Source organism: Arachis hypogaea, chromosome 12 (assembly GCF_003086295.3).
Source record: "Arachis hypogaea cultivar Tifrunner chromosome 12, arahy.Tifrunner.gnm2.J5K5, whole genome shotgun sequence".
Taxonomy (NCBI): Eukaryota; Viridiplantae; Streptophyta; class Magnoliopsida; order Fabales; family Fabaceae; genus Arachis; species Arachis hypogaea.
In genome coordinates, this window is record NC_092047.1 from 14,663,698 (window position 1) to 14,672,060 (window position 8,363).

The 8,363-nt window shown below is 42.0% G+C and overlaps 1 non-coding gene across 1 annotated transcript; it reads right to left on the reverse strand.

The window, feature by feature from the left end:
• Window positions 1-397: 397 nt before the first annotated feature.
• LOC112730769 (small nucleolar RNA R71) lies at window positions 398-505 on the reverse strand. Its single transcript, XR_003166579.1, has one exon. It is a non-coding gene; the product is annotated as a small nucleolar RNA R71 (small nucleolar RNA).
• Window positions 506-8,363: the final 7,858 nt, after the last annotated feature.

The window sequence follows — 8,363 nt, forward strand, 5'->3', positions numbered from 1 at the left end:
AGATGGCAGCCGAAAATAATAATAATGCAAGGAGAATGCTTGGTGACTTTACTGCACCTAATTCCAATTTACATGGAAGAAGCATCTCCATTCCTGCCATTGGAGCAAACAACTTTGAGCTGAAACCTCAATTAGTTTCTCTGATGCAGCAGAACTGCAAGTTTCATGGACTTCCATCTGAAGATCATTTTCAGTTCTTAACTGAATTCTTGCAGATATGTGATATGTTAAGACTAATGGAGTAGATCCTGAAGTCTACAGGCTCATGCTTTTCCCTTTTGTTGTAAGAGACAGAGCTAGAGTGTGGTTGGACTCTCAACCCAAAGACAGCCTGAACTCTTGGGATAAGCTGGTCACGACTTTCTTAGCCAAGTTCTTTCCTCCTCAAAAGCTGAGCAAGCTTAGAGTGGATGTTCAAACCTTCAAACAAAAAGATGGTGAATCCCTCTATGAAGCTTGGGAAAGATACAAACAGTTGACCAAAAAGTGTCCTTCTGACATGCTTTCAGAATGGACCATCCTGGATATATTCTATGATGGTTTATCTGAGTTATCGAAGATGTCATTGGATACTTCTGCAGGTGGATCCATTCACCTAAAGAAAACACCTGCAGAAGCTCAAGAACTCATTGACATGGTTGCTAATAACCAGTTCATGTACACTTCTGAGAGGAATCCTGTGAGTAATGGGACGCCTATGAAGAAGGGAGTTCTTGAAGTTGATACTCTGAATGCCATATTGGCTCAGAACAAAATATTGACTCAGCAAGTCAATATGATTTCTCAGAGTCTAAATGGAATGCAAGCTGCATCCAACAGTACTCAAGAGGCTTCTTATGCAGAAGAAGCTTATGATCCTGAAAACCCTGCAATAGCAGAGGTGAATTACTTAGGTGAACCTTATGGAAACACCTATAATCCATCATGGAGAAATCATCCAAATTTCTCATGGAAGGATCAAAGGCCTCAACAAGGCTTTAATAATGGTGGAAGAAATAGGTTTAACAATAATAAACCTTTTCCATCATCCACTCAGCAACAGACAGAGAACTCTGAACAAAATACTTCTAATTTAGCAAACTTAGTTTCTGATCTATCCAAGGCCACTGTAAGTTTCATGAATGAAATAAGGTCTTCCATTAGAAATTTGGAAGCACAAGTGGGCCAGCTGAGTAAAAGGATCACTAAAATCCCTCCTAGTACTCTCCCAAGCAATACAGAAGAGAATCCAAAAGGAGAGTGCAAGGCCATTGACATAAGCACCATGGCCGAACCTGTAAGGGAAGGAGAGGACGTGAATCCCAAGGAGGAAGACCTCCTGGGACATCCAGTGATCAACAAGGAGCTTCCCTCTGAGGAACCTAAGGAATCTGAGACTCATCTAGAGACCATAGAGATTCTCTTGAACCTCCTTATGCCATTCATGAGCTCTGATGAGTGCTCCTCTTCTGAAGAGAATGAGGATGTTACTGAAGAGCAAGCTGCCAAATTCCTTGGTGCAATCATGAAGCTAAATGCCAAATCATTTGGCATTGATACTTGGGAAGATGAACCTCCCTTGTTCATCAATGAACTAAGTGATCTGGATCAACTGACATTGCCTCAGAAGAAACAGGATCCTGGAAAGTTCATAATACCTTGTACCATAGGCACCATGATCTTTAAGGCTCTGTGTGATCTTGGTTCAGGGATAAACCTCATGCCCCTCTCTGTAATAGAGAAACTGGGAATCTATGGGGTGCAAGCTGCTAAAATCTCATTAGAGATGGCAGACAATTCAAGAAAACAGGCTTATGGACAATTAGAGGATGTGTTAGTAAAGGTTGAAGGCCTTTACATCCCTGCTGATTTCATAGTCCTGGACACTGGAAAGGGAGAGGATGAATCCATCATCCTAGGAAGACCTTTCCTAGCCACAGTAAGAGCTATGATTGATGTGGATAGAGGAGAATTAATCCTTCAATTGAATGAGGACAACCTTGTGTTTACAACTCAAGGATCTCTCTCTGCATCCATGGAGAGGAAGCAGAAAAAGCTTCTCTCAAAGCAGAGTCAAACAAAGCTCCCACAGTCAAAATCTAAGTTTGGTGTTGGGAGGCCACAACCAAACTCTAAGTTTGGTGTTGGAGAGTCTCAACAATGCTCTGAACATCTGTGAGGCTCCATGAGAGCCCACTGTCAAGCTATTGACATTAAAGAAGCGCTTGTTGGGAGGCAACCCAATTTTTATTTATCTAACAATATTTTTCTTAGTTATATGTCTTTATAGGTTCATGATCATGTGGAGTCACAAAATAAATATAGAAATTGAAAACGGAATTAAAAATAGCAGAAGAAAAATCACACCCTGGAGGAAGCATCTGCCTGGCGTTCAATGCCAGAACAGAGCATGGTTCTGGCGCTGAACGCCCAAAATGGGCAGTATCTGGGCACTGAACGCCCAAAATGGGCATCATCTAGGCGCTGAACGCCAGAAATGCACCCTGGAGAGGAGCTGGCGCTGAACGCCCAGAACAAGCATGGTTCTGGCGTTCAACGCCAGAAATGGCCAGTAAATGGGCGTTGAACGCCCAAAATGGGCACCAACCTGGCGCTGAACGCCCAGAGTTGTGTGCAAGGGCATTTTACATGCCTAATTTGGTGCAAGGTTGTAATTCCTTGAACACCTCAAGATCTGTGGACCCCACAGGATCATCTCAGGATCTGTGGACCCCACAGGATCTGTGGACCCCACAGGATCCACACCTACCTCCACTCACTTCTTCTCACCCCTCTTTCACACAATCCCATAAACACTCTTCCCCAAAACCCTTCACCAATCACCTCAATCCCTCTTCCCCATCACCTCTTCACCACTCACATCCATCCACTCTTCCCCATAAATCTACCTCATAAAATCCACCTACCTTCAAAATTCAAAATCAATTTCCCACCCAAACCTACCCTACATGGCCGAAACTTAACCCCCCTCCCTCCCCTATATAAAGCCTTCCATTCTTTCTCATTTTCACATAACACAACCATCTCTTCTCTTCTTGGCCGAAACACAACCCCTTCTCCCTCATCTCCATATTTTTCTTCTTCTTCATCTATTCTTTCTTCTCTTGCTCGAGGGCGAGCAAAATTCTAAGTTTGGTGTGGTAAAAGCATAAGTTTTTTGTTTTTCCATTACCATTGATGGCACCTAAGACCGGAGAATCCTCTAGAAAGGGAAAAGGGAAGACAAAAGCTTCCACCTCCGAGTCATGGGAGATGGAAAGATTCATCTCCAAAGCTCATCAAGACCACTTCTATGATGTTGTGGTCAAGAAGAAGGTGATCCCTAGGGTCCCTTTCAAACTCAAAAGAAATGAGTATCTGGAGATCCGACATGAAATTCAAAGAAGAGGTTGGGAAGCTCTAACAAATCCCATCCAACAAGTCGGCATTCTAATGGTTCAAGAGTTCTATGCTAATGCATGGATCACCAAGAACCATGATCAAAATAAGAACCCGGATCCAAAGAACTATGTTACAATGGTTCGGGAGAAATACTTAGATTTTAGTCCGGAAAATGTGAGGTTGGCGTTCAACTTGCCAAACATGGAAGAGAACGCACGCCCCTACACAAGGAGAGTCAACTTTGATCAAAGGTTGGACCAAGTCCTCATGGACATATGTGTAGAAGGAGCTCAATGGAAGATTGACTCTAAAGGCAAGCCGGTTCAACTAAGAAGATTGGACCTCAAGCCTGTAGCTAGAGGATGGTTGGAGTTCATTCAATGCTCAATCATTCCCACTAGCGACCAGTCCGAAGTTACTATAGACCGGGCCATCATGATCCATAGCATCATGATTGGAGAAGAGGTGGAAGTTCATGAGATTATACCTCAAGAACTCTACAAGGTGGCTGACAAGTCCTCCACTATGGCAAGGTTAGCCTTTCCTCACCTCATTTGCCACCTATGCAATTCAGCTGGGATTGACATAGAGGGAGATATCCTCATTAAAGAGGACAAGCCCATCACTAAGAAAAAGATGGAGCAAGCAAGAGAGCCCATTCATGGAGCTCAAGAGGCGTATGAAGCTCATCACCATGAGATCCCGGAGATGCCTCAAATGCACTTTCCTCCACAAAACTATTGGGAGTAAATCAACACCTCCCTAGGAGAATTGAGTTCCAATATGGGACAACTAAGGGTGGAACATCAAGAGCACTCCATCATCCTTCATGAAATAAGAGAAGATCAAAAAGCAATGAGGGAGGAGCAACAAAAACAAGGAAGAGACATAGAAGAGCTCAAGGACATCATTGGTTCCTCAAGAAGGAAACGCCACCATCACTAAGGTGGATTCATTCCTTGTTCTTATTTCTTATGTTTTTCATTTTCTACGTTATGTGCTTATCTATGTTTGTGTCTTTATTACATGATCATTAGTAGTTAGTAACTATGTCTTAAAGTTATGAATGTCCTATGAATCCATCACCTCTCTTAAATGAAAAATGTTTTAATTCAAAAGAACAAGAAGTACATGAGTTTCGAACTTATCCTTGAACTTAGTTTAATTATATTGATGTGGTGACAATGCTTCTTGTTTTCTGAATGAATGCTTGAACAGTGCATATGTCTTTTGAAGTTGTTGTTTAAGAATGTTAAATATGTTGGCTCTTGAAAGAATGATGATTAGGAGACATGTTATTTGATAATCTGAAAAATCATAAAAATGATTCTTGAAGCAAGAAAAAGCAGCAAAGAACAAAGCTTGCAGAAAAAAAAAGAAGAAAAAAAAAAGGGGCAAAAAAAAAATATAGAAAGAAAAAGAAAAAGCAAGCAGAAAAAGCCAAAGCTCTTAAAACCAAGAGGCAAGAGCAAAAAGCCAATAACCCTTAAAACCAAAAGGCAAGGGCAAATAAAAAGGATCCCAAGGCTTTGAGCATCAGTGGATAGGAGGGCCTAAAGGAATAAAATCCTGGTCTAAGCGGCTAAACCAAGCTGTCCCTAACCATGTGCTTGTGGCGTGTAGGTGTCAAGTGAAAACTTGAGACTGAGCAGTTAAAGTCAAGGTCCAAAGCAAAAAAAGAGTGTGCTTAAGAATCCTGGACACCTCTAATTGGGGACTTTAGCAAAGCTGAGTCACAATCTGAAAAGGTTCACCCAGTTATGTGTCTGTGGCATTTATGTATCCGGTGGTAATACTGGAAAACAAAGTGCTTAGGGCCACGGCCAAGACTCATAAAGAAGCTGTGTTCAAGAATCATCATACTGAACTAGGAGAATCAATAACACTATCTGAACTCTGAGTTCCTATAGATGCCAATCATTCTGAACCTCAATGGATAAAGTGAGATGCCAAAACTATTCAAGAGGCAAAAAGCTATAAGTCCTGCTCATATGATTGAAGCTATGTTTCATTAATAGTTTGGAATTTATAGTATATTCTCTTCTTTTATCCTATTTTATTTTCAATTGCTTGGGGACAAGCAACAATTTAAGTTTGGTGTTGTGATGAGCGGATAATTTATACGCTTTTTGGCATTATTTTTAGTATGTTTTTAGTAGAATCTAGTTACTTTTAGGGATGTTTTCATTAGTTTTTATGTTAAATTCACATTTCTGGACTTTACTATGAGTTTGTGTGTTTTTCTGTGATTTCAGGTATTTTCTGGCTGAAATTGAGGGACTTGAGCAGAAATCAGATTCAGAGGTTGAAGAAGGACTGCTGATGCTGTTGGATTCTGACCTCCCTGCACTCAAAATGGATTTTCTGGAGCTACAAAACTCAAAATGGCACGCTTCTAATTGCGTTGAAAAGTAGACATCCAAGGCTTTCCAGCAATATATAATCGTCCATACTTTGGCCAAGTTTAGACGACGCAAACTGGCGTTCAACGCCAGCTCTCTGCCCAATTCTGGCGTCCAGCGCTAGAAAAGGATCCAAAACCAGAGTTGAACGCCTAAACTGGCACAAATGCTGGCGTTCAACTCCAAGAAGGACCTCTACACGTGCAACACTCAAGCTCAGCCCAAGCACACACCAAGTGGGTCCCGGAAGTGGATTTATGCATCAATTACTTATTTCTGTAAACCCTAGTGACTAGTTTATTATAAATAGGACCTTTTACTATTGTATTAGACATCTTTGGACGCCTGGTTCTTAGATTAGAGGGGCTGGCCATTCGGCCATGCCTGGACCTTTCACTTATGTATTTTTAACGGTAGAGTTTCTACACTCCATAGATTAAGGTGTGGAGCTCTGCTGTTCCTCAAAGATTAATGCAAAGTACTACTGTTTTCTATTCAATTCATCTTATTTCGCTTCTAAGATATTCATTTGCACTTCAACCTGAATGTGATGAATGTGACAATCATCATCATTCCCCATGAACGCGTGCCTGACAACCACTTCCGTTCTACTTTCGATTGAATTGAGTGTCTCTTAGATCTCTTAACCAGAATCTTCGTGGTATAAGCTAGATTGATGGCGGCATTCAAGAGAATCCGGAAAGTCTAAACCTTGTCTGTGGTATTCCGAGTAGGATTCAATGATTGAATGACTGTGACGAGCTTCAAACTCGCGATTGCTGGGCGTAGTGACAGACGCAAAAAGATAATAAATCCTATTCCAGTATGATCGAGAACCGACAGATGAATAGCCGTGCCGTGACAGGGTGCGTTGACCATGTTCACTGAGAGGATAGGATGTAACCATTGACAAGGGTGATGCCTCCAGACGATTAGCCGTGCCGTGACAGGGCATTTGGATCATTTTCCCGAGAGAAGACCGAAAGTAGCCATTGACAATGGTGATGCATCACATAAAGCCAGCCATGGAAAGGAGTAAGACTGATTGGATGAAGATAGCAGGAAAGCAGAGGTTCAGAGGAACGAAAGCATCTCTATTCGCTTATCTGAAATTCTCACCAATGATTTACATAAGTATTTCTATCCCTATTTTATTAATTATTTTCGAAAACTCCATTACTATTTTATATCCACCTGACTGAGATTTACAAGGTGACCATAGCTTGCTTCATACCAACAATCTCCGTGGGATTCGACCCTTACTCACGTAAGGTATTACTTGGATGACCCAGTGCACTTGCTGGTTAGTTGTACGAAGTTGTGAACCATGGTATTGGCATCATGTTTTTGGCGCCATTACCAGGGAAAGAAAGAGCGATGAATTTAACATAATCAAAGTGTAGTCACAATTTCTGCGCACCATAGGTACCACCACCCTCCGGTGACAAAGGATCAGCCACATCAGCACCATCACTGCCTTCAACAAGTCGGACGTATCAGCTCCGGCCGCCATAGCAGATCTCATCCAAGATTGACCTAACAGTTTCAGGTAACCCTCAGAATATTGGCGCCATTGCCAGGGAACCTGGAAGTCATCCCATCACCATGGCAGACAACCATGACAACGATCATAACTCTGGTTTGGTGGACAGAACGTCAAACAAAAATACGAAGGTCACATCAAAAGATGCACCTCAAAATGGGGGAGATAAGTAACCCTCAAACACAGAAATTTTGGAAGCTATCCGTGAGCAACAGAATCACCTTAAATAGCTGGAACAAGAAGCTGAACATCAACAAGAAACTGAAAGAGACCTTCGGAGAGAAACAAGACAACGTCGAAAGCTAGAGAACAAGCTCTTAAAGCTCAAAGCCGATCTCAAAACCAAGACCACTCGATCCAATCATGAAGATAGCCCCACAAAGATCAAGACCCATTCACCAAAGAGATCATGAAAGCTAAAGTCCCAAAGGACTTCAAAGCTCCCGACATGACCCCGTACGACGACACATCGGATCCAAGCTATAACCTCAATAATTTCAGAAGCAGAATGTATCTCACTGATGCCTTGGACGCCATTCATTGCAAAGCCTTTCCGACTACCCTAACAAAGACAACAATTAAGTGGTTCGATAGTCTACCTCCCAGATCCATCACAAGTTTTGATGACTTAGCCAAAAAGTTTCTTGCTAGATTCTCTATCTAGAAGGACAAGGCCAAACATGCCCCAAGCCTATTAGGAATCAAGCAAGGAGATTGGGAGAGTCTTCGATCTTACTTGGAAAGATTCAACAAAGCATGCATGGACATACAAAGTCTACCAACAGAAGCAGCCATCATGGGTCTCATCAATGGCCTACGGGAAGGACCGTTTAGTCACTCCATATCAAAGAAACATCCAACATCTCTGAATGAAGTGCAAGAACAGGTAGAGAAATACATCAACATGGAGGAGAACTCTCGACTAGGAGAGACCTCAAAGCCTGGATTCTCCTACTCATCTCGGGACAAGGATAAAGAGTCCAAGAAAAAAGAAGATCAACCTGGAGAGAAGCCTAGAAAATACCACAATTACACCC